This window comes from Mauremys reevesii, linkage group 1, assembly GCF_016161935.1.
Source record: "Mauremys reevesii isolate NIE-2019 linkage group 1, ASM1616193v1, whole genome shotgun sequence".
In the NCBI taxonomy this organism is placed as follows: Eukaryota; Metazoa; Chordata; order Testudines; family Geoemydidae; genus Mauremys; species Mauremys reevesii.
Window position 1 is genome coordinate 237,779,135 of NC_052623.1, and position 26,997 is coordinate 237,806,131.

At 41.4% G+C, this 26,997-nt stretch overlaps 1 long non-coding RNA gene across 1 annotated transcript; it reads left to right on the forward strand.

The window, feature by feature from the left end:
- The first annotated feature begins 2,846 nt into the window (after positions 1-2,846).
- Positions 2,847-9,856, forward strand: LOC120395714. Its single transcript, XR_005592749.1, has 3 exons — positions 2,847-3,398; positions 4,416-4,590; positions 9,562-9,856. It is a non-coding gene; the product is annotated as an uncharacterized LOC120395714 (long non-coding RNA).
- Positions 9,857-26,997: the final 17,141 nt, after the last annotated feature.

The following is a 26,997-nucleotide window of genomic DNA, read 5'->3' on the forward strand; positions in this document are numbered from 1 at the left end:
AGTTATGAATATTGGCTATGTACGAAACAAGATCCAAAGACAAAGTGGTGTTATTGGACATAAACCTTTGTGGAATGCTTCAGAAGCTTGCATGGAGGGGAAACTGAGGAAGGGTGGCACAAAGACAATCCAGGCCAAGAAGGGGCATGTGAGAAGTGGCTGACACTTTTACAAGGTGCAGTAAAAGGGGATGGCCAAGTATTATTATGCTTAGATTATGACAAATGAAGCAGAAAAATCCCAAATCATCCACTGTACCTGATAAGCCACGACCACAATGGAATCTATTATTCTCATTTACTCAGGCAAACCCAATTAACACAGGGTTTGATGAGGGTGATTATTAATGGGGCACAGAGCTTTGGTGGAGAAAATCCTCTCCATGGGGTTGTGTAGGGGGTTATGTTTTGCTGGAATTTTTCTTGAGCTTTGCTGATTGTTGGGGTGGGTTTTTTTGTATTTCAAATAATATCGGAGGTACCCAGAGCAGCAGATGGTTGCCTATTTCATGTCATTATTAATTAAAGGAAATAACAGTATTCATCCTCATCTCAGAAAACCAAGAGCTATATTTTTGAAAGGCTCTATAGATTCCTCTGCTAATGCAATGAAAAATAAAAATGAGGCGAGACCATCCATATTATTAGCAAGTTGTATTTTTCATCAATAAAATATTCTTCAATTAGAAAAAATGTATATTTCCAAATTACTTTGAGCAACAATCAACTGTTAATATTTGTACTTGTATTTTTAGGAATGTGGATCCTACATTAGATATAGTTTCTAATGGAATTTTTCATTGAATACAACTATTTTGTAGAGTGTCTTTCATGTAAAGTGTACACAAAGGGCTTAGTGTTGGATTTGGGTCCCTCCTCTGCCTTTGTTCTTTTGTTTTTTTCTTTGGAGAACTTCCCCCAGCCCCTTTTTGGATAGTTCACATAATCTTTTCCATTCGTCATCAGCCAGGTTGCTGATTACGAGAGTAACTGCCAAGCTTTCAACTCCTTGTCATCAATGGGCTGTGAATGACAGACAGCATTAATGCTGGCAAGCTCCCACTCTCCTCTTCGCCTTTCCCAAATGTAATTAAACTGCACTAATATGGCAAAAGAAAAGCTGCAGCTTTATTTTACTTACTCTAATAACATAACAATTAAACCACAGAAGCACACAGTATAGTCATATTAACCCATCATGACCATAGATAAGTGAAACTCATAGATAAGTGAATTCCTGTCTCAAAATTAGAGCAAAAGGCTGAGTTAAGACTACTCTCTTCTGTTCATGGCTCCGCTACTAATTTATTGTGTGACTTTTTGTGCAAATCATTAAAGACAAAATTTCCAAGAACGGCCATTTTCGACTTTAACATCTCTACCTTCCCCCCACCATCTGTAAAATGGGGATAATTATAATACCCTACTTCACAAGTGTTGTGAATCAATGAGTGATTGTAAAGGCCTTTTGAGATCCTCATATAAAAGGCACTGTATAAGTAGGAAGTACTACTAAATGAGTAGTTGGGGACTTTTTGAAATAATAATAAATAGTCATGCTGATACTGCATCCATCAGGCTTCATGAATATTAGTACCTTTTACCCTTGAGCCTTTTGTTTTTCACAAGATATAATTTAATATACATGTTATGAAGTATCCAGTGACTCCCATCAGGCTCTGAGGTCCATTGTGATAGGCATTATACAAACAGAGGCAAAGATCCAGTCTCTGCCTCAAAGTGCTTATAAGCTAAGAATATGAATAATTAAGACTGGAGTGCCTGCCCTGGTTTTTAACCTGCACTCTGAATTTCAGAAGGTTGTAGTTCAATAATAATGTTAACAACGTTGTTTTATTACATTAGTTAGTTAGAAAAAGTTAAAAACACCTATTTCTAAATGACACTGCAGCACTTCAAATCTATTAGACATTTGAAAATGAGTGAGTCTTTCACTTGGTACTTTGGGTTTACTGGCTAAAAATAATAGTAATACCCAGCTCTTATACAGGCCTTTTTATCAGTTGACCTAAAAAAAGACACTTTGAAGTGCTTTTGAAAGTGTATTATTTTCTCCATAGATCATTTTAAGACCCTTGTTCTCTAACTTTTTTCATAATGTGACCCTCTGAATCCTTCCCTGTAGCAGCTAGATTATGCTTACGTGTAAAAGTAATATTAGGGGAGGAGAGTGGAGGAAAATCAACTTTTTTAATGCAATGTTTGCACTTTAAAACAGTGTTTGCTTTTTGATTACTTCCTACTATTCCCTATCTGAATAGCTTTACTTCCTCTCTCTGTGTGTAGGGCTTTACATTTATTAGGGCACCTCTCTTCAGGTCCTGAAGTCCATGATGCTCTGATCTTTTCAGGTCACTTTGCAGCTTACTACTATTCTCCTTATGGCTCTCTGAATTTGGAGTCACCTGTACATTTGATTGTGGCTCAGTCTGTATCACAAAAACACCTGACAAAATAAGACTTGAAACAGTTATGCAGAGTGAGGGAAAGGACCATGTTTCTTTTATCCGGTCAAAAAAAAAATCTCAGTGGAGAGAGAAACTAAGCCTAATGGCCACATTTTCAAAATTGGGTATCCATATTTAGGGTCCTAAAAAAGTTTGGTCCAATTTTCAAAAAGCAGAGTACCTTCACCTTTAGTTCACCTAAGGGGGGAATGGAGAGGGCTCAGCACTTTGAAAACCAGCCAGACCTATTTAGAAGTTGTAACAGGTGCTCATCCTTAGGTGTTTCCCTGTGTCTCAAGTCAGGTAATTGATTGCAGCCCTAAGCTGGCACTTCCTATAAAAAGGAGCCTGCATAGGGGGAGAAGAGGCTTAGTGTCAGCCTATGGAGGAAGCTCACTCTCAAGTGAAACTCCCAGTATGTGAATCCAGGGAGCAAGAGTAGAAGCCACTGCTAGGAAAGGCCATAGGAAAGAGAGAGTTTTAGAAAGAAAGTGTGATGTTTGTGGAAGAGAGCTGGGAGATTTGAATGATGTTTTGTTAATAAACCAGGAAGGGAATGTTGCATGTGCTGGGTGATTCTGTGTATTTGTGGGGAGCCCAAGAAAGGGTAAAAAGACCATAGTATTTTGCTTTAGGTACTCAGAAAAAAATATCTTGTTTTAAGAATTCTGGAGGGGGCTACATCTAGACAGAAGAATGGCTGCTTGAAGACTGATAAGTTCTTCATCAGTTTGACAAAAGGAGCTTTCTATAGCACCTACTGTTGCTTTGTGAACCAGTGAGAATCACTGACCTAAGAAATCTCCTGCTTTAACCGAAGGTACACAGGAAGAGGAGCTTAGCTACCACAAGTAGAAGCATGACATACAATAAGATAAGTAGAGAGGGATAGCAGCTGACTAGGAGCCATCATAATGGCAGCATGATTCAGGTAACATATTTAGTAGCATTCTTACTGTTGTTCCAAAAAAGAGCAACTTGTGGTCCTCTCAAACAATCAGCAGCTTCCTTCCTCCCCTTGCTCCTACTATAACTGTGGAATGCCACCAGCTGAGATAGCTAGCTCCCCCTTCCAGTAATCAGGGTAGTACTGTGTTGGATGCCTGCACAGCTAGTGGGGTGCAATGGGAGAGAAAGGGAAGAGAATCCTTCCTTTGAACCTCTCTCAGCCCACCAGCAAGATTTTATCCCACCAGCAAGATTTTATCCTATATTAAAAAAAAACCCAACCTGTCTGGGAATAAATAATTTCTCTACCAAACTCAGGGGCAAATTTCCCCAGACAGTGCAGATCTCTTTCATATTCCTGGTACGGGATATCAGGTTACAGCCGCTAGTTATAGTAAGTGCAGATATATCCTGTGCTCATAATGTATTTTTAAAAGACCTAGATAAATGAGCAGGCATGTTTTTTAGAATTTTTTTTTAAAATAATGTATATTAGAAGCACCAGATATTGTCCACATAATAACTCATAGACCATCTAGTCCAGAAGAAGAAGAAACTGGCCAATCAATCCCACTGTATTCTGGCAGTTGCAGAAGTTGTTATGCCAAGCTACATGTATCATATGGTTGCATTTAATCCCTATCAAGTGATTCTCAGCTCATTGCTCCAACTCAAACTGTGAAATCCTGGCCCCACTGAACTCAATAGCAAAGCTCCCATTGACAGCCAGGATTTTACTCAAGAACTTTAAAATCTTTGTGCTGCTATTCTTCTAACTTTTTCTATGGCTTTTATTCTGTCTGCATAGTGCTTCCACACACATGAACACTAAATTCTTAACTATAGTTTACACTATTGACACAGGCAGAGACTTAAAAAAAAATAGGAGTCTAAAATCAGGGCCCTAAATTCCTATTGAGGCAGCTGCCTGACTTTGAAAAGTGCTGAGCACTCAGTAGCTCCCTTTGACTTACGTAGGATGTCCTTTCCTCACATACAGGAATGTCGTTATATGGAAGGCCCACAATAAAACCCTAAGCCAAGCCACTTTGGGTTCCCTGAACTTCTGTTTGTGAGGTAGGGAGAAGGAGGGAGCAGCTGTCCCTTTATGAACACGGTGGAATAGGAGAAGGATTGAAGATGCTCCACCTGAACCGTCTCAAAATTCTTCAAAGGTAAGAGGTGGGAGTTCTAAGGCCTGCTAGGAGAAAAGTGAATCGCTGAGGATTGAAAAAGCTATAGTGGCAAAATTCACCAGTTGCATGTATCTGGGGTTCATATGGGTTGGTCCTATTATTTTGGTTCTATGTGAATCTGAAATGCCAAGCAAACCCACCAGAGATAAAATGGGTACAAAAAATATCCACTGGTTCAAGATTGCAAAACCCACTCACACTGAATTAAGTGGGGTTTCACACAGCTCTACATACAAGCTTACTAGACTGCTTTTGTGGCTTATTAAAATAGACATTGTGGTACTGCTTAGGAGCCTCAGTCATGGATCAGGATCCATTGCTCTAGGCGCTGGGCAAATACAGAACAAAAATATGCCCCAATGAACTTAAAAAGTAAGTATAAGATGAGATAGCAAGTAGATACAGACAGACAGGGAAGTACCAAGAAACAAGGCAAAAATGGTCAGCATGAGAGTCAGTGGTTTCAGCATACCAGCTCCCTATCTGTCATCAGGTTATTTGTAGGCATTATGGCAAAGAAGAGTTTTAAGGAGGACAATAAGGTAGCTTTGTGGATGTTCATGTGGGGAGCTCCTCCCAAGTATGAGGGGCAGTATTAGTGAGTGATTGTCCTTCATAAATTGGAAGATCCCATTTTGGACCAAGGCTAATATGTATTTATGTGTAACTTGCCTGCAAGACTACCCTGGTGATGAAAATATTCATTCATTTTTTGGACCAAAAAAAATGCCTTTTGTCATCTTAAAGTCATTCATTCATTCATGCCAACAACAGATCTCCATAGTCTTCTATCCTGGGCCATTCGCTCTAGCTGGTTCTCTTTTTGCCTTGGGGTTCCACTGCAGTGCCTGTCTGGTGATGTTGGTTGGTCTCTGTTAACTCTATTGTTGCTGATTTCTACAGGGTGGAGTTGCTAGCCCCACGCCCAACCCTCCTCCTTTACCCTGACTTGGGACAGGCAGATGGCCCCAAAGGACCTCTCTGGTGGAGTTCATCTTAAAGTGGGCAGTGGAAAAACATAGGCACAGGCAGAAGTGGCCCCACACTAAGGTTGTGTAATTCGGATAGACAACACAGAAAAGTCCAAAATAGGAACATTTTTGTTTACATTGTAAGAAAGAACATGGAAAAGGATACTATTAAGCTTGGAAAATAGGAATCATATGCCAGTGATGTTAGAATCGCAGAAAATAATGTGTCAAAAATGTTGGAACATTTAGAAATATAATCTTTTATGGTTTCAATGTCATCAACATGTTGTTCTCACTATTTTCCATGACAAGAGAATTTATTGAATCAATTTGTCTTCAACACATGTTAAATGTACTGTATGTGGGTGGGTAAGCTATTGTTATTTATATTGTATTACAAGAGAAAATGCAGTCTTTAAAATTGTATGTCTTTTAACAGCAAATCCAGTACATCTGTTCTTAACCATTACACTTTTCTCATACCTGACCTTGTATAGTTTCACAAATGAATAACTTCAAAGGAGAGAGCAAGGGAGCAATATGATTTGTGCCATTGAAGTAAAACTGAAAAATGTTGATTTGGCTTTTATTAATTTTGTTTGAACAATTGCTCTTACATTGCTGCAAATCATACCTAAAAATGAGTCCTTATTATTCTGATGTGTTCCCCCTTCTAATCTATGTTTTGCATCAACCTTGTCACTTCCCACCTTTTTCACTCTTATCTTTCATTCCCACTTCAGTCCCAAGTGTCTTGAACATGCAGTCTGCTCTTCCTGCCTCAGATTTCTCTGCTCTAGCTCAGATATCCTGTGCAATATGGCTTCCATCCCCTCCACTCTACGGAGACCTACAAATGTCCTGCTTCTGGCCAAGAGCAAGGTGCTCGCTCTCTGTGCTAATTCTCCCTGATCTTGCTGCAGTCTTCAAAAGAGCCAGCATTTTACTCCTCTTTTACCATCTCCTCCCTGGGCTTTCTTGGTATTGGTTGATTTGATTGATTATCGTCCCGTCTTCCGGAATGCTCTTTCATCTTCTTACTCAGTGGTTCCTCTCCATCCCAGGTGTTGCTCTGGGTCCTTTGTCTCCCTCCTGTTGTTCCTATACACCCTTTTACTGGATGACCTCATCCACTCTCATGGCTTTAATTGCCACCTCTTTGCTAATGGCTCTCATATCTACCTCACATTCCCCTGACCTTTCCCCCTGCTATGAATCTAGCATCTATAGTTGTTTGTCTGAACTTTCATCCTGGTTGTCTAGTTACCAGCTCATACCAAATGGAGCTAATAGGGATCTTGGCATCTTCAACTTTTCCCCAAAAGCTCCTGTCTCCCTTTTGTTGTCAAAGCTGATAGTTCCACCACTCAGCTTTTGGTTTGCATATTGATTTCTGTAGAATTTTATAGCACCAAATTTCATACCCCTTAAATAGCAGCGATAAGTACAGAAATTCAAGTTACTGGGTTCAGTACACAAATTCAAGCAGCTAGCCATCTACCTGCATCTAAATCCCCCAAATCAACCCTTCCCCAACCCCAAGTGACCACGAACAAAGGTGGGGTTTGTCATATGCCTAAATGAAGCTTAACAAATCTTTATGACAAATGCACCCCAAAGTCAAAGAGAACACTCTACCAGCTACTTCCTCCCATTTAACCTGAGATGGCACAGATGCCTCTACTGATCACGATTAGGATATTATCATATAGACAGAGAGATTCTCAGATAAACAGATACCAAACTAGCCATACAGGCTCACAACTTCAATGTCATGTCTGAACTTCCTTTCCTTTTCCCCACCACATCCAGGCTGCTACTAGATCTTTGTTTATTTCTCGATAAGATCGCCACAATAAGTCCTTTCTTCATCTCTGTTGCTAAAACACTGGTTCTTACCCAGCTCACCTCTTGCCTTAACTATGACAACCTACTCCTCTTTGACCTTCAGGATTCTTACATCTTTCCTCTCCAATCTATCCACAGTGATTCAGCAAATGTCATTTTCCTTGCTTACCACTCCAGTGGTGTTACTCCTCCAGTCACCCACACCTCACCTTTGAATCTCTGCATTGGCTTCTTATCTCATTCCACATCAGATTTAAACTCTTCATTCTTACTTTCAGAGCAATACCAGCTCTCTGTGCCTTCCTATATATCATCTCCAAGTTAGTCCCCAGTTCACACCTTGTGCTCTGCCAGAGCAGTGTGGCTTGTCACTCCTCTTCTGGTCGCTGCAACACCTGTGCTTAAAATATTCTCCTTAATCCCATGCTGTACAACCTTACTTGCCTTCAAATCCTTCCTCAAGACACTTCTTTCAGTTAGCCTTCCAACAACCTCTCCTAATATTCATTCCACTTCTTCTGTCCTTTAAAGTAGAGTACTTCCAAAAGAAAAAAGGAATTAACAATATGTGTATATACAATAACTGATATCCCATTCTTTTACAGTTGCAATGTTTGCAGTTTCCCAACCTCCACCATCTTATTTTGTTTGCCATCCTTGGCTGTGCTGTACTACTTCACTATTACTTCACTACTATAAATCTACTAGGCATAGTGCTTGCTTCAATGGAATTACTCATGGAAGTGAGCCTACACCGGCTAATAAATATTTACAGGATCAAGTCCTTAGACTGTAAGATCCTTAGAGTGGGAACCTGTCTTTTTATTTGTCTAGAACACTACCTGCAGAAATAGTAAATAATAGAAATGCAAAGGAATTGGTATTTCTTATTAGCATGCGTAAAATTTTGTATGCAAAATGCTCTCAAGAATCTCCAACAGTTGATACAATAAAGGGTTTCAGCAACTCGGTGCTATGTAATTGAAAGTATAGTTGCATATATTTAGAAAGAAGCTTAAATTTTAGAACAAAAGTTTCTTATGGGAGGGGTCATCTCTGCCTCTGTTTTGTACAAAGTGAAGCATGCTGTCAGTGTTCCACAAATAATAATTGATACATGAGAGTCCAATTTAGAAATGTGGGTGCCTTAATAGCATGTCTAAATGCAGGAATTGGACACTCTGTTAAGGTTCCCCTGGGCTCACGTGGTTTGAGTCAATTTGCCAATAATTTTGGGCACTTTATAAAACAAAGACTGAACAAAAAGAAAAGAGAGAAACATGAGACTCGCTTCAGATATGGAAACTTGGGCATTATTCAAACCACAAAGCAAAAGGGGTACAAGGGTAATGTATCTGGAAATAGGAAGAATCATTCTTGAGTATCTCTGATGTAAATCATTTCAAAGTCATGAATTAGGGGCTCAGCATCAGAAGAAAAAAAACCCCATAAGTAACATCATTTCTATGGAAGGGAAAAAGACTTGAGTAGTTTCCATCATTTGCATGAAATGATAATTACATTATCAAACCTTCCATTTTCTAATTATGAGCTTGAGTTAAAGTGTAAGTACATCAAAATTCACAGCTAGTAATAGGATGCAAAGTAAGACATAACGAAGGTCTACTCATATACTGTAACCTTCATGTTGTTTGGATTTAACTGCGAGTGGCTGTAATTAATTCCAGATCTAGCTTTTTCCAAATATGGAAAATAAAGAGATTAGCATTTCCAATATCGTGTTTAAGAAGGAGGCAAGTTTGTGGGAGGGAGAGGGTGTAAGCGCTCTGGGGCAAGGACTGTCTCTTCCTCTGCATTTGTGCAGTGCCCAACACAGTGGGGCTATGGTCCTGACTGTGACCTTTGAGAGACTACATAATAGTAAATCTAGGAGAAGAGGTGACAAAATAAACCTTTAAAGAACTCACATTCACAGAACAAATTTTGTTTGCCAGAAAATAGTTCCCCCATTAAAATTCTCTAAAGTGTTGCTTTACCAGAGAATTTTTGATATACACAATTCATATTGAACTCTATGTGTAACAGGAGATAATTGATAGCTTCCTTAATTTGTTTAATTATTTACATTTTTCTTTATGCCTATGCTTAATTTTGTTTCATTACTTCCCAGAGCACTACACTGTCATGTGAAAAAACAACAGCACTTATCCTTACCCTGATTTTCAAGACACAAAAGCATAACCTTTTATAAAGTCTATAAGCCTGCTAAGGGACCCAGTGTTGAGCAAGGGGTTGTGAGTCAGGACTCCAGAGACCTATGCCCAGCTCTACCAATGATGCGCTCTTCAGTCCAATTTAAATCAGTGTTAATACTACCAGTGACCTGTTAAAAGTCATATAACCATTCTGTGCCTCAGCTTACCTACATGAAAAATAAAGATAGTAATGCTAATCTACCACTTAAGGGTGACACTAAATTAATGGATGTGTAGTAAGTGCTTTGAGATCTTTGGATGAAAGGTACCATAAAAGTTCAAGGTACTATTTTATTTACTGTAGCTTTTTAAAAAGGAAATTAATGTGACTGAGGAAATAACCAGTATTTTAAATGTACATTAAATATGTTTGGAATATATAGTCTGTTGGAAAGGAATGAATGGTTTATTTTATTAGCTGGAAAGAAAAGTATATATAATCCATTGTTTGTGGTTGCCATCAAAGTTCTACTAGGAATGTAAAGCTAAATGAGCTATTTTTACCTTTATTTTTGCTTTGTTTGTGGTTTTGGCAGAACAAAAAAGAAATGGGTAAAGAGTTGTTTTGCATTCTCGTATGGTGGTTTTTGAGATATTCTCCTTGGGCTGGGCGCAGAATAAGCTTTGTATTATAGTAGTGCTTTAGAGGCCTCAAAGAAGATTGTGGCTCCATTGCTCTAGGCACGGTGCATACACATAGTGAGAGCTCACATTCTAGATAGGCAAAGGGGTGGGAGGAGAGAAACAGAGGTACAGAATGTCTGTTTACATATCAGAGCCAAGAATTGAACCCAGGTCTCCTGACTTCCAGTCCAGTGCCTTATCCTCTGGATCATGCTACCTCTCCAAAAATTATTCCCCCCGCCCCCAACAAACTCACCCTAGGTCAAAGCACAACCTTTGAAGTCTTCATCTTGAGAGAGGCATACATGACGGTACGTTACATCTGATGTGTTTGATACTTGTATTATTAAAAGGTGCATACAGAGGGATACCTTTGTTTTAATTTTGTTATGGCAGGATTTTTTTTTTAAATCCTTGATTTCCAGAACATGACCTGGCAAGAACATTCTTTGACGAGCTAGTGATAAAGCCAAACAAGAGATTAATCAGTCTTAAATCCATACCATTTGTAAAGGAAACTGGGATGGTATAAATCTAGTCTTATTTTATCTCAGTATTTTAACAACAGAGGCAATACTTTCTTTGTTATTATCCTTTGTTCTTCAGACAGTATTTTTTTTCCTAATTATTACTTGTCTTCTATGGTAAGATTGAGGAATGGCATTCTTTTAGCTCAGGTAAACATCAAAGCAGTCTTACTTGTAATGGCATGGCTGCATTCACTGGAGAGATAAATATAGTGAATTAAAAAAGAACTTAGTACTGTTTCCAAATCAAAGAAACTATTAATTACTTTTGAATTACCCAGTTCACCCAGCAACACTGGTTCTTTTGCTCATTTGCTAAATTACTGGGCAATTTATGAAATGAGTAAACCGGAAAAAGATTTTGGGCCAGATCATTTGCTATAGTGCTCAGTGGGGTGAAGCAAAGATGCCCGTTATATCCCTCTGCCCCCAATTGAGGGAACCTCCAACTACCGAGTAAGTCCAGCTGGTAAATAAAATCAGCCTGAGAGGAGTGAAAATTGACACGAACTACCACCAGCCTCAACTGGATGTTCTAGCAACCAGAGATTACAAGGGTACTGGAAGCAGGGCTGGCTCCAGACCCCAGCGCACCAAGCGCGCGCTTGGGGCAGCATTTTGCCGGGAGGGCGGCAGGCGGCTCCGGCGGACCTTCCGCAGTCATGCCTGCGGATGCTCCACCGGAGCCGCGGGACCAACGGACCCTCCGCAGGCACGTCTGCAAGAGGTCCCCCGGAGCCGCGGGACCGGCAACCGCCAGCACGCCCCCCGCGGTGTGCCGCCGTGCTTGGGGTGGCCAAATTCCTAGAGTCACCCCTGACTGGAATGATACTCTAACCATGTCCTGTCCTGTCCCCCAGCCATGCCTCCTACATCAGTGGCTTGGAGGGAAGGTGACATGAGAGTTTTTATGATAGCTCTACACCACCTGAATAACTGCACACATAGGTAGAATCCTCAGTTTTGCTAAATCTTGTAACTGTATCACAATTGTCACAACATCTTGCACTTTTTAAAAGCTTCAGCTCTTGGAATCGTGTGATTACATGATAATCTCAATTTTCATTTAAAAATGATAAATTTCTAGCCTTCTTGATTGTGGAGAGAAGCTTAAAAATGTCAACTCTAACAGCCCAAAATGAAGAAGGTAAATAAAAAGAATCCAAAACTTATTTTAAAAAACCTCACGACTTTTAAGCCAATCTCGTTTATGAACACTTTGAACTTTCAATACTGATTTTTTTGTTTGGGGGGGGGACAAAATTTTTGGGGAAAAAATCTGTCAACCTTTTTCTATATGAAAAATGGTAATTTTTCATTGAAAACAATAGTGAACAAAAATGTCAGCCAGCATTAGTTGTCTGGATTTAATAATAAATGTGTGTAAAGTTCTTTGAGATCTTTGGTGTAAAGTATAATTATAGTAATAAAAGGATGCCACTTTAACTTATTCATCATTTTCTTACAAAAACATCCTTCTGCCATAACATGGGCTACATATTTATGTATAAGTGAGAATCTTGATCTCTTGTTTCTGATTTTACCTGACCTTTTTATATTCTTTGGAGGAATTTTCTCAATGTGGCTGAAAACTCATACTATATCTAGTGTTTACCCCCCCTTTATATATTCCTTAGTAATTTTACTGTCCTTGTTTTTTGGTAGTATACCAAAACCATTTTCTTTATCATTATTCTTTGTGCTAATGTGATGGCTTCCACTTTGGCCAAAACATTGAGGATTGAACCTGAGGCCACCAGAGCTAGAACCTAAAAGCTGTTACAACTTGTGCCACAGAGCCAAAGTGGAGCTTAGATCCTCTGTGGATTTGGCTCTGAGGGGAACCTGTGACATATCACTAGTGGGTTACCCGATGGGTATAGCTACACTTCGAGCTGGGGGTGTGAGTCTCAGTTTGAGGAGACATTCTCATCGAGCTAGCACACTAAAAAAAGAATGTAGCCAGGGCAGCATGAGCAGCACAAGGAGCTAGCGGCCTGCGTATGTATTCAGTGTCTGATGGGCATGCGCTTGGGGCTGCTAGCTCCTCCCGCCATTCATACTGTCACAGCTACGTTCTGTTTTAGTATGTGCTTTAGCATGTGCAGACGTATCCAAACAGATGGATGAAATAGGAGTCATGACCTTTTGAACCTCCAATCAGACTCAGACTTCTACCCTAAGGTGGTATGAAATAGAGAAAAGTAAGGAAGTTTGTAGATTTAATCACTGCAGCTGAGAATAAACATTTCCATAAACAAAGACGCTATTTTTTAATTAAAGTGAGAAACAGACTTTTAAAGGTGTCATGAAATAAAAGAAGACTCACTGGAACCGTGAATTTGGCAGAGCATGAAGGAGAGTGTGACTAATTGTATTTAAAAGCTTTAGACAATATAGTTTTGTAAATTGTTTGTACACTTTTGGTAGGAGGATGGGGCTTTGATTTGTACTGCTCATTGAAGTTAGATACAGACACAGTAGTTCTCTAGAGCAAACAACCTATCACAATTCTGACTTGGGGAGGGAGAGTTGCCTAGAGAGTCTGGCAGGGGGTTGGAAGTCAGGATTTTGGAGGCCTGCCTTAGCTCTGGCACTCACTGTTTGACCTTGAGCAAATCACTTAGGTACAGAGAGGCTCTTTCTCGAGATGCTGTGATGTTTAATTAACATACTTGCTTATCTTTGGAAGTAAGGTGCTGTGGAGAGGCCTAATTCTGCTCCTGCTGAAATCCTCAGCAGGAGTAGGATCAGGTCCGAAATGAAAATTATTATAGATAATATAATAGTAAGGGGTGCATTAAAAGCACCTAAGATTGATCATTTTATTTTGAGTTAAGGATTAATATATTAATATTCCACAAAAAGTGTAAAATCATGTGAATAATTATTTTAAAAATCATATGAAACTCCCACTATAAGTTGTGATTTATAACTTCTAATACAACTGTGATTTTAGAGCTGCATGTCACTGTATTGTTTGGATCTGTGCTTGAGTGCAGAACTTAATACTCACATTGTTTTCTGCCTTGGCTGTAGTTTACTTTGTATTGTTTCATATATTCATGTGTGGAAAATATTTCTAGTTCATTTCACATGTTGCTGCCATTTACTATTAACTACAATCCCAATCTCAGGCAAAACTGGTAGATTTAAATCAAGTGCTACCAGGACTCAGAAGCTTTAATTATTATTTTATTGTTTTATAATTAACATACCCATGCACAAAAAAGAACAGAATCCATACTTTCAAACAGGCATTTTCATAAGAGACACAAATTCCCCCATGCACACATACAAGGTGGGGTTGCCAGTGTGCATATCTTATATACGTGCGCATAATTTCATCTTGCATATTTACATATGGAGAAGTGTGCATCTAAATTGTACACATTTGAAAATTTGAACATCAATATCTAGCCTCCTTCACTGAACTGAACAAAGAGCAAATTAGGAAAAGAGGGTATTTTACTTTTAAATCCCTAAAGCTACAATGATTGAACTGAGCTCTGTAAAATATATAGGCTCCTTCAATCAATCTTGAACTATTTCTTTTTAGACTGATGGAATTCTAGGCAGATTTATACATTGTTTATGCCGTGTCTCTTCATTTTTTCTTTTAGTCGACATAAATTAAAATAACACACAAAATTAAAACTAAAAAGCATAATTATCTCTTTATCATCCTCTTCCTATTCTAAAACAATGACAGTGGCTGTATTTAGCTACTTTAATGCAGAAGGAACAGACAGATTGAATTCAAATTGCCACTTTGGAGCTGAAGCTATCATTTCTGGGATGCTCGAATATCCAGACGTTTTAAAAATACTATTATCTGTGAAGCACCTAGCATGCTTTGGGGTGCAATGAAATAACAAATAATTAATACATAACTAATAGAAATATGGGTAAATTTAGAAATGGATCTTTCTCATTTAATTTACATTAGATAAAATACTGCAGCCTTTACTGGTATGTATATAGGTCCTTTATTTGTTACAAAACAACTGATTGAAGTGCAAAATCTTCAGGTAGGCTAAACATACTAATTGTTTTTAATGATAAACAAATATAACAAATGCCATGAAAGGCTTCTTAAAGCTGTAGGCAAACATTAATAATGCATTTATTGACATTACACATTCAGGACTGTATTCTTCGGTCTCCTGCATATACGTTTTAATGTGTATACCTTAAATGTACTTTATTGTACCTAGAATGAATTAAAATTGGGATATATTTATATTAGCTGCTGGATAGGATAGATTTGCAAGAAAGTCTGTTAGAAGCCACAATGTCTTTATGTGACATCTTTGTACTGTTGAAGTTGGCCTAGCAGTCCCCTCTTGTTAAAAAAAGGCTGTCTGCTAGACCTGCTGTGTGTGTTGTGGAAAGTTGCACCACCTAGTGACAGGTTCTGCAGTCTGCATATAGGCCTAGTTAAGATTCCTGGGCTTGATCCTGGAATTCACCCTCAGGTTAGATGTTCACATCAGCGAGAACTTTTCCAAGTAAAGTATGCAGATCCAGCCGTTAACAGATCATGCCCCCAGATATTTGTTACATTAAAGCAGTTTGCAGTAATCAACATTAAGCATTTGAGAATTGTATTCAACTAATCACACCTATGGCTTGCTGCAAAAGGTGACTCTTGCGTTCCTACCCCAGAGGCTGCCACTCTCCCTTTGCTATACTGGCACGGTTGAGATTAGCAGGGCAATTGAGGTGAATTCCACCCAGCATAAATGAAAGGAGGCTACAGGCAGGGCATTCTGGGTGGGTGGCACTTCCGAATGTGCTTCCCCCAAGATCATGAATCTGTTTATCTTCAGGAAACACTGCCAAAAAATATCATGTTGGGGTTCCTGATGAAGCAAATATAGTTGGAGGTGATATTTAGAGGAAGTGGGGTTTATTTTTGTGCAGGCTGGTTATTTAGCATTTTATGGCATAATATTGCTGTTACTTTTTTGCAGTTACTGTATTTTAAGTATTTGTCAGAAGAACCTAAATTGTTTGGATAAGCACCTCTTATTACTGTAGAAAGCAAAATAAATATTGCAAGCTAAACTGTACAGCAGGAAGTGCAGTTGAGTAATGGAAGCCATTTCATTAAGATACCCTGGTCTGGGCATGGAGGGGAGAGCTGTCTATGTGCTATCATCTCTTTGTGGATTTTTATGACCAGGAGCATTCTGATCGGTATACAGCTAGGAGGACTATATCCACGCTTTCATTTCAGCAGGTTGGAATACATGCATGCTTTTTGGGAGCCCTGAATTCTGCCAAACAGGGAAAATACGATTCTAATTAGAGGGATGCAAAACTCAACTGTTTAGCTTTGCCAGCATTTGTGCAAACATTTTCTTTGGTTTCAGTTTACACAGTCTTCCCACAACTCCAATTTCCCCATTCCAAATTTCATTATAAGTTTCAGATTCACACAGATCCAGAAAGCTCGAAATGTAACTCAGTGAGGACTGCCAGGTTACTTACAGTTTTGTTGCAGAACCCCTAAGTCTCTGTCAGGCTTCACTTTGAGAGATTCACAGATTTTTCAGTAAGCCTAGGCTCATGTTTGAGCTTGTAACAGGATCTAGTGCACAGCAAGTTTCTCATGGTTTTGTGTTGTGTTGCAAAAATGTTGCACAGCTCTGGTTCTGATCTTCCATTTACCACAACTGACTTTGAGGTTCCATAGAACTAAGTTTATCTGAACTCCGGTTAACCAAAAGTCTTGGCCAGATGTGTCTTCCAAAGTTTACTGCACAGCTAGCTGAAGAAGGAAACTGAGCCATTACCTTCTCTTAGGCTATAGGAGAGGAAAGGGGAGAACTGAACAACATTATACATTTAAAGGCTTCTGTGCAAACAGGGCCGGCTCTAGGATTTTTGCCGCCCCAAGCAAAAAATTTTTTGGCTGTGCCCCCTTTTTTTTCATGCCCCTCTTTCCCCAGCCTCACCCCAACTCCACCCCTTCCGAAACCCTTCCCCGAATCCCCAGCCCCGCCTCCTCCCTCGGGCATGACGCATTCCCCCCCCATTGCTTCCTGGGGGCCCCCTCGCAACCTCCCACCCTAGCTCGCCTCCGCTCTGCCTGCTCCCCCAGGTGCACCGTTGCTCCGCTTCTCCCTCCTCCCTCTCAGGCAAGGGAGGGCGGAGAAGCGGACCAGCGGCGTGTTCAGGGGAGCAGGAGGAGTGGAGGTGAGCTAGGGTGGTGGGGCGCAGGAAGTAATGGGGAGGAGAGGAACCACTCCCCACTCCAGCTAACCTCCGCTCCACCACCGCCACCTCCCCCGAGCACCCGCCACTCTGCTTCTCCTCCCTCCCAGCCTTTCTGTGGGAAAGAGCTGTTTCGCGCGCAGCAAGCCTGAGAGGGAGAGGGGAGAAGCGGAGCGGCAGCGGCACGCTCAGGGGAGCAGGCGGAGGAAGAGCGGAGGTGAGCTGGGGCGGTGGGGGCACTTTTTCCCCATGCCCCAGAGTCGGCACCTATGATGGTCGGCGCCAGAATGCCACCCCTAGAAATGTGTCGCCCCAAGCACCTGCTTGTTTTGCTGGTGCCTGGAGCCGGCCCTGTGTGCAAATGTCTTTCCTCTTTCTTCTTCAGCTGGCCATGGAAAAGCTGGCTGTCTCAGATAACTCCTTTCCCTCCTTTAGCCAACCTGTTCCCACAATTAGCATAAATCTTGACTATATTAACTTTAAATTAAGCAAATTAATTTCTGATCCATGTAAACAGAAGTAGACTCTCTACTTACTTTTTTGCTCACTCATTGACAGATAGGAAATGTCACTCTTTCAAGGAGTCTTTAACTAGTGTTTGGATTTTGGTGAATTTATTGATTGCCTGGAATATATTGTACCTATGTGTAGGTCTAATGGTTTCATAAAAAGCTTAGATTAGTCCACGCATGCAAAATGAAATAGTCTTCAATTCATGTTGTAATGATTCAGACCCTTGCCAGAAGGATGTTGGATGATAGAGGGAATTGCCAGAATTTCTTCAGAATCCCTGCTAGTCCTTCCTTAAACTTCCACAAGGAGTTCCTGAAAAACCTATGTCACTGCTGTGAAGGAGGCAACTCTTGGTACAAGAAACTATAATTTCACAAAGTAGGTTGCCTGCATCCAGGATGACATCATGGGAAACACAGAGGGCTCAAAACAAAATGCCCTCCTTCCAAGAATGTGGACCATTCACACAAGAAATTATCTCAGAAACACCAGCATTTAAAGCCACCACCCACGTCTCCGGCCTCTGCCTTTCCTTGGGGGTAAGAAAAGCAGAAAACACCAAGAATTCATGTGGACACAATGGCAAAATGAGGACAGGAGCCTTACCAGATAACCCATAACTCGGGGTGGGCTCTCCTCAGCCTACCACCCAGGACTAATTTCTTTCTGAGTCTTAATATCCTCCTCCCCGACCCCCTACGAGGGGGACAATGGTACAGCAGGGTGGGGTACCTCAGCCCTCAAACCCTAAAAGGTCTCACCCATGAGCCCAAGGCCCATCACCAAAATCCCGGGTCTTTTTCCTTTAGGAATAGTTCATTTTATCTTTTTAACCCCATGGGAAACCAGCCGCAAGTTGCAACAAATGAACAACTCCACCCCAGTACCTCAGTTAGGTACTAAGCACATTCCTACTTAACCCACTGTGACTTGAATGTGCTGCAAGGAAGGTGAAAAACTCCCTGGTCCACTGCTGATTGATCCATGGGAGGAAAATATTCCTTCCTGATCCCCAAATAGGCAATTGGCTAGATCCACAGCATCTGTCATGCCAGATTCCCATTCTTACTTCAGGTGGGTAGGGTGGGGCTGCTGGAACGGAGCCGAAAGAGGCTTCACATGGCCCCCGCTCCAGGTTAAATCCGAGAAGCTGGGGAATGCTGGCCAATCAGTACCTCTCCCCCATCTGGCCAATGGGTGCCAGAGACTCCCAGGGGGAGAAGCTACCTGGTGTCCCGCGCAAGTGTCTCCCTCCCTTGGTGCTGAGATTGCTCCCTTTCACTGCTGGCCCAAGTTCCCCTGTCCATTGAGGAAAGTGGGTGGCATTTCTACTGATAGAGCTTGTAAATGCCTAAAACATGTAATATGACAACCACTATTAAAAAAATCTTCACTTTAGAAACCTAGCAGACTATTGCCTAATGTCTAATCTTGCTTTTCTAAGCAACCCAAAAAGAGTCTCTATCACCTCCTGGATCCCTTTCAATGGGGCTTCAGACAGGGTTGCCACCTGTCCAGATTTTCCCAGGATCAACCCTTGATTGCGACAGTTGTCCCAAGAAATCTATAAGGGTTCTCAGTATACAATGCCCAGGGCCAGATTAACTCTCCTGTGGACCCAGGGCTATTAGATTTTGTGGGGCCCCTGTATACAAGTCATTTTCTTAATTTAAAACAAAATGATCACAGTTATGGCATCGAGGCTATTAACACTATACTAAACTTGCCTTTTAATTAACACAAAGCTGTTCTGTGGTTACATTTCAGTCTTAAAACATGTAGAATATAGGTACGTTAATTCAAAATACCTTGCTTCTTACCTTAGAACAGCTGTTATATTAGTTTATTTCTGGGACGGAGTTTGAGGGCAGGCGGGGGGTCCAGGCTGGGGCAGTGTGTTGGGGTGCAGGAGAGAATGAGGGATGTGGACTCTGGGAGGAAGTTTGGTGCAGGAGGGGATTCTGACCTGGGGCAGGGGGTTGGGGTGGAGGAGGGGGTGTGAGGTGGAGGCTCTGGCCAGGAGGCACTTACCACAGGCGGCTCCTGGCTGGCGGCACAGCAGGGCTCAGGCAGGCTGCCTGCCATAGCCCCACGCCACTCCCAGAAGTGGCTGGCTGCTGGCACATCTCTGTGTGCCCCTGGGGGGAAGCGGATAGCATGTCTCCGTGGCTAGGATGGTGTTTTTAGGAAGATCACCAATGGATTGTAGTTTCTTCAGGAAGTCAGTAGTATCTCAAAGATAGGTAGGAGTGCTGGTAGCGTAGGGCTTGAGGAGGGAGTCTACATAGGAGACAGGCCAGTCCTTGCTTACAGACAGCCCCCCAACCTGAAGCAAATTCTCACCAGCAACCACAGACCACACAACAAAAACACTAACCCAGGAACCTACCCTTGCAACAAAGCCTGTTGCCAACTCTGTCCACATATCTATTCAGGGGACACCATCATAGGACCTAATCACATCAACCACACTATCAGAAGTTCGTTCACCTGCACATCTACCAATGTGAGATATGCCATCATGTGCCAGCAATGCCCCTCTGCCATGTACATTGGCCAAACTGGACAGTCTCTAAGTAAAAGAATAAATGGACACAAATCAGACGTCAAGAATTATAACATTCAAAAACCAGTCGGAGAACATTTCAATCTCCCTGGTCACTCAATTACAGACCTAAAAGTTGCAATATTACAACAAAAAAACTTCAAAAACAGACTCCAACGAGAGACTGCTGAATTGGAATTAATTTGCAAAATGGGCAACATTAAATTAGGCTTGAATAAAGACTGGGAGTGGATGGGTCATTACACAAAGTAAAACTATTTCCTCGTGTTTATTTCCGCACCCCTCCGCCCCCCGTTCCTCACAACTTCTTGTCAACTGCTGCAAATGGACCATTTTGATTACCACTACACAAAGTTTTTTTTCTCTCCTGCTGGTAATAGCTCACCTTAACTGATCACTCTTGTTAGAGTGTGTATGGTAACACCCATTGTTTCATGTCCTCTGTGTGTATATATATATCTTCCTACTGGTATTTTCCACTGCATGCATCCGATGAAGTGGGCTGTAGTCCATGAAAGCTTATGCTCAAATAAATTTGTTAGTCTCTAAGGTGCCACAAGTACTCCTGTTCTTTTTTCTGGAGGATGGGTTACTTCTGTTTTGTGCTACTCTGTGTTGTACTCCTATCAATTGGGGGGTTTTAAACTTTACTTGGGGAAAGGTAGATTTCCATGTATCTGAGGACTTCCCAAATATTTCTTATGAAAGAAAAGCCACCCAGGTTTGTGACTTGTCCCTTCTCAGTGATGGATCCCCTTTTCTTTCTTTTACTCCTGAAGTCATCCAGAGTGAAACGTATCTCCTACTCATTTGTTTCTTTCTCTGTCAGTGTGAAGCAATATACAGCCTCTCCTGGATGACCTCTGGAATGGAGGTGCAGTTAGCCCATGAAAATACCCATGATCTCGCCCTACACACTAGGGTCATTGCCCCTTTAATGCTTTTCCTTCCGTAGCTTTGGGTCATTGCCCCTTTAATGCTTTTCCTTCCGTAAAGCAGGGAAGAATTTAACTCGGCATCAGATTATGTTGGGGTTTCTTGGCTATGTTTAGTTGCATAACCTCATGTTAGTTGACCTGTGCTGTTTATCTATGGGCCAGATTGTGCCTTCTTGTGGGAGTTCTGTGGAAATCTCCATGAGGAATTCCTTATGGAAATTCTTCCACATCAGCTTGGGAGTGGAAGTTCCACTGCCTGCAATAATGGCTTTGGGGCCTGCTCCCAAACCTGGTGCATCAGAGGGATCTGTGGAAGGTCAGAACCTCTCTGTAGAGGCCCTGTGCCCTGCACTGGCTTTTGCCTTCTGTGAACACCCTGTGACATAGCAGGGCACAATCCAGACTAATGACTAGTGATGTCACCCCTGCCCTGCAACCCAAGTGCCTTGCTGAAGTAGCTCCCACCTGGGCCTCTCACAAACAGGCTTCCACCATGCAAGCCACACTCCAAATGTGTGACTGCAGCCTGCTAGCCATACTTGAGTTACCCTCTGGCTTTCACCAGCCTTGGTTATTCTGCAGGATGACCCCAACATACCCTCAGTGCCAGATTTCCCCCAGAAATGTGTGTCCTGTACTGCCAGCCCTCTCCTAGACAGTACAAATATTTTAAGTCCATTATTTCTTAAAGGGAATAATATGGCATCATCTTATCTCAAATAGATATTTAGAAACTTCAGTTTAAACACTGGATTAGATAAAACAGTAAAACAAGTTTGTTTATTACAGAGAGAGATTTTAAATGAGTACCAGTAATGGGGCATAAAGATCAGAAATGGTTACAAGGAAAATAAAGATAAAATGCTTTCTAATGCCTAACTTAAACTATATTAGAGTCAAGCGAAGTTTCTCACCACATGCTTTAAGCAGTCTTACTGGCCAAACTCTATAGGTCTGGACCGGTCCCTCAGAGTCCAATGAATGCTTCCTTTATCTCTTCAGGTACAATTAATGTAATGGGCAGGAAGAAGGGGGAGTACCTTGGGGTGTTTGTCCCTCCTTTTTATAGTTTCAGTCCCTGTTTGAAAAATATTTACAGCTGAGCTGTAGGAAACATTGTGTCTATCTGGAAGGATGTTCCCTGCTGGCTTTTTCTCACCTGTTTGAGCTTTCTTTCTTTCCCTCCCAGCTTGATGACTCTGTTTACTGCTTAAATGCAAATTAAGGCAAGCACACATTCCTTCTTGTCTAGGACAGACCTGTTTGCTGACTTCTCTTTGGGCAGGGCTGTGGGGTTTGGAACATGAGTTAATAACATCATACAGGGAAATCTTATAACTTCACATACAATGTTGCCACACACATTTTGTCAGGACAATACTGACCAGCAGATTGAGTTTTCAAATGATATTTACAAGATATGCCTTGTACAAAAAGCATTACAATAGTGTGTAGGGCGAGATCATGGGTATTTTCTGTCACACACTCTTAGCCCAACCCTACCCCAACCCCAGTTCCCTGGCAGCATAGCTTCTCTGGGTCTGTATTATTATGGACTGACCTGCATATAGGGATTGCTAGGTGAGCTCCACAGGAAAAGTGATACTGCCTGAGATTGTATTATCTTTCCTTGTTTGTGAGGCCAGAGAACTGGTGATGTACTCCTGTCCCTTGGTCACCTAGTCTCCACCCTATCCCCCAGTCTAGACTTCAGTTGAATGAGAAGGAAATGGTGTCATACATGCAGTCAAGCCTCCCATTCCTTGCAGAATGGTGGAGAGCTAGGCATGGGGAATATGCGTTTAGGAGGCTATGATGTGTCCCTTTGGTATTTATAAAGCACTAATCAGCATATTGTCCTGAAAATAGAGAGGCTGTCAGTGTGTAATTCTTAATGAGGAGCTGCATGGTCACATGAACAACAAGAACATTTTACAATTCTTCACCACTGTGGAATCAGTTCAAGCTTACAATGGAGGCCTTGGGTATGAAAAATGAATCCATCCTTAGCAATATAGTTAAATAATGTGGGTGTAGAGAGTGGAGCGGTATTTTAAATCCACTTCAGCCTTAGACATTGCAGTGTGTCCTGACTGACCGACTTAAATGTTTTGTTATTAGTAATCTACAAAAAGAGTACTATTTGATTTGAGAGAAAAAACATTTTCTTAAAGTCATGTTTATATGGCAAGTTCTCTGAAAATTACTTTGGAACTGTGAATTTGTTTAGTGAAACCCATGAGCTCCATAAAAAGAATACTTTCTTCTGCAATTTTTGATGGATTATAACTGCATATGAATCAGTTTTATCCCAGCAATGATGGAGACTACTAAATCCTACCTGGTCATGAGAGATGCTCTGAAATTCAGGTTCGGATATCACAATTGGTAGCACATGGGCTCAGGATTGGAGCTTAACAGATTTTTTTTTCTTGCTGATTTCTAATGTTTCTAAGTTTGTGTCTATTACACTTCAGCTTGTCTGTTGTGGTGCATTGTTCCTATTTTAATTGAACAGAAGACGTCAATATTTTTAAATAGAGTTTAACTAGAACATGCTGATGCATTTCAATTCTAGGTATAGAGGAAATTCCAGATGGACATACAAAATTCCACAAGGAGGCAGCAGCATACTTCAATTTGCTTGCTTGCTAAAAATTCATAGCTTATATTTTAAGAATATTTTTATCCAGCATGTGTATTGTTTAGATAAGAGATTTTAAAACTGTTTAGTTCAGAAAAAAGCTTCCCCCTCCTTCCCCCTCCCCATAACAGAAAGCTCAACATTGGCCTCATATTTCCCAGTGAGCTGTCACCCAAATGATTTACAAGTTACATAAGAGCAGAATTTTAAAGAAATATGCATTTGATTAGAAACTAAAAATCAGTGTTTTGTTTGAGACAATATAGTGAAAGTTCTGTGAGCATTTCTATTGGGAAACCTTGTTTTCTGGGCTTTATCACCCATGAGAGGAAAACAATTCTAATTTCCTGAAACTTGCATTTGAAGGCCTGAATACTACAAATATGTGTGAGCAGTCCAGTGTTACAAGTTTCCGAAGACTTTCTTCTTAAGTCTGCATGACCTCAGTTCAGTATTTCATGGGAGCCCCTAAATTGTAAAAGCAGCACACTAAAAACCAAGGTGAGAGCTGCCTTGAATATGCCAAAAGATTTACAGACTGGAGAATTTAAGCTTTGTGATTCACTTAAGTCAATCAGATTTTAAGTTAAATGTATCTTCAAAGGATAAATTTAACCAGATGGGTGACAAATTTCCATTTTTTTATTCTTAAAAATGTAAGAGGATTTAGTGCTTATAAAAGCTGCTAGATTTATCCATTGAACAAGAATATCCTGGCCAGAAGCAGTGCAAGCTTCCTCTATGTAGCTCTTCAGTTGGTCTGTCTGACCTTGAAGTTCACCTCTATGAAAGAAAAGTGTGAATTCCATTCGCATTTTCTTCATGGCCTCTCTACTGAGGCTGCTCACCCTAGCTATAGTACTATAGTACTGGTTTTGTTACTTGTCTACCGCATATAGCTTCTTTTTCCTGTAACATTTTGGTAAAAACAAACTTTTCTTTAAAAAAAAGATTTTTACTTTTCAACAACCAAATCACCAAATTTGTCTGTCTTTAAACAAAATGGTTTCAGTACTTTTATGAAAACACAATTTTTTTGACAGAAATGTATTTAATCAAAAGGCCATTTTCTGTCATTCCCCCCCCCCCCCCCCCGAAAAAAAGAAAGAAGAAAGAAAGACATTTTGACCAGTTTTAGTACTGAGAACTGGTGTGAAACTACCAAATTCATTTCACCCAGGCCAATGAATGGCTTTAAGTAACTTTCAGTCTTAATTGACCAGGGCAAAAAAGTACTGGTGATCCAGAGGGGAAAGATACTAGATCCCACTCCCAAAGCATTAGTCAGGTTGTGAGGTGCTCAGATATTATGGTGAGAGGGGCCATATTGCTACTTGAGATAGATAATAAATTACCACACTTATTTTTTGCTACTGTGCTCTTCGTCATTTATTAGGAGTTGGTACCATCATTAAAAGTCCTTCTCCTGGCAGTTTCAGTGTAAGTGAAACGCTATTGCAATTAAAGGTGAGGAAAGGTGACTGTTTCAGAGATAAGATGTGGAACCGAAGTCCTGACAATTTGTAGTTATTAAAGTTTCCATGGCGCTTTCTGCAAGAATAAGCGGGGCTGTGGGGAGCCCGGGTTCTGTAGTGGGGAGGCTGCCCCACTCTTGGAGAACAGGGGAAAAGCAGCCAAGCTAGGCTGATTGGGGAAGCAGCCACAGCTGTGGCCAGCTCAATTAGGGCCCAGCTGGCCCTGATAAGAAGGCTGTGGGCCAGGAGCTGGAAGAGTCACTCTTTCTCCAGCCTTGGAGGGAGAAGGACCGGGCTGCCTGGGAGCAAGGTACCTGAGGTGGAGCAGGGCTGGGGAAAGACAAGAGGAACTAAGGAGCTCCAGCTTGGTAAATCCCCAGGCTGCAGGCCCTGCTAAAGGCCAAAGCTGCTACAGGGGTTGCAGAGTGTAGCCCTGGCTTAGGCAGAGGCAGCTGGTCTGACTCCCTTGCCAATGATGAGTGGCCTTTACAGACTGCAGTCTGCCCCAGTGAGCAGGGGCTAGATGATGATTGGCAGTCGCCACTGAGGCAAGGTGGGTTTAGAGGGTTGGGGGTTCCCCTAAGAGGGGAGACCCAGAGTGTGGGGGTACTTCTGGGGGCAGAACCAAGAGGGTAAAGAGGCACCAGGGTCCGTGAGGGACATGGAGCCAGAAGCAGGCGAGACACTGGCCTGCAGAGGGCACATCATATGTTGGAAAAGAGCTAATTCCCAGGATAACCAGCAGGAGGTGCCATGCCAGTGAGTCGTCACTTCGCTACAGTTCCAACTCGGGTAATTATGTTCTGTCTGTCTTTCAATTAGATGAACTATATTTCACAACTTCAGTGTAGTGTTCCTGTCTGCTGTTCAACAGCTCTCCATTTCACTTCAGATGACACCACATTTCAGTGGCAGGTGAAGTGATTTCTATATACAGTCTGTAAAGCACTTTGGGATCTTTCCAGATGACAGGAATGATATATTTGTATATGTCATTTATTAGTGCAGTGCTTACAGAGTCAGGTAAAGAATGGGCTTTTAGGGCCATTTTCTGGCACTGCACTTGTAATCAGCTCCACTTCGGCCAACAGTGATGTCTGAATGTGAGACCTTCAGGGAGAGAAGGCCATTTTGCCCAATTCCATGATGTGGCATCAGGCTCCTGGTACTGTATTAATTGCAATTTGTGAGAGTGCTGTCAGCTTTGTTTTTTCTATCTGTACAAAAGGAAACAACAGCTAGGCTAGTCTGCAAGACTAGCCTAAAAAACTCACAACCTTTTCTGCAATGCAGAATTTGCCATACTGGATCAATTCAATGACCCATCATGTCAGATATCCTGTATCTAGCATATTCCACTACATGATGCCTCAAAGGAGGTTGAGTAAATTTACCTAGCCAATACCTAACACACGCTGCAAATGGGTGAAGTAAATACTCCTCTCAGGCCTGTAGAACTCAGCTAGCAGCCTCAAACATGAGATCTGATTACCTCTTTCTTACTAAGGGCAGGTTTACACTACGACTTAAGTTGATCTAACTTACGTCGCTAAGGGATGTGAAAAAGACACCCCCCCCACCCCCGAGCAACACAAGTTACAGCAACCTAAGCACTATCCACACCGGTGCTGTGTTGGTGGGAGAGCTTCCGCGTCTTGCAGAGGTGGAGTAATTATGCTGATGGGAGAGTGCTCTCCAGTCGGCATAGAGCTGTGCCGATGTAGTGCACCTAGTGTAGACCTGCCCTAAGTTGTATAACTATCATGGTATCAGTGATCATTAAATTATCCAGGCCTTCATGCTCCAGTATTTGACTCATTGACCCTTTCATGACAATGAACT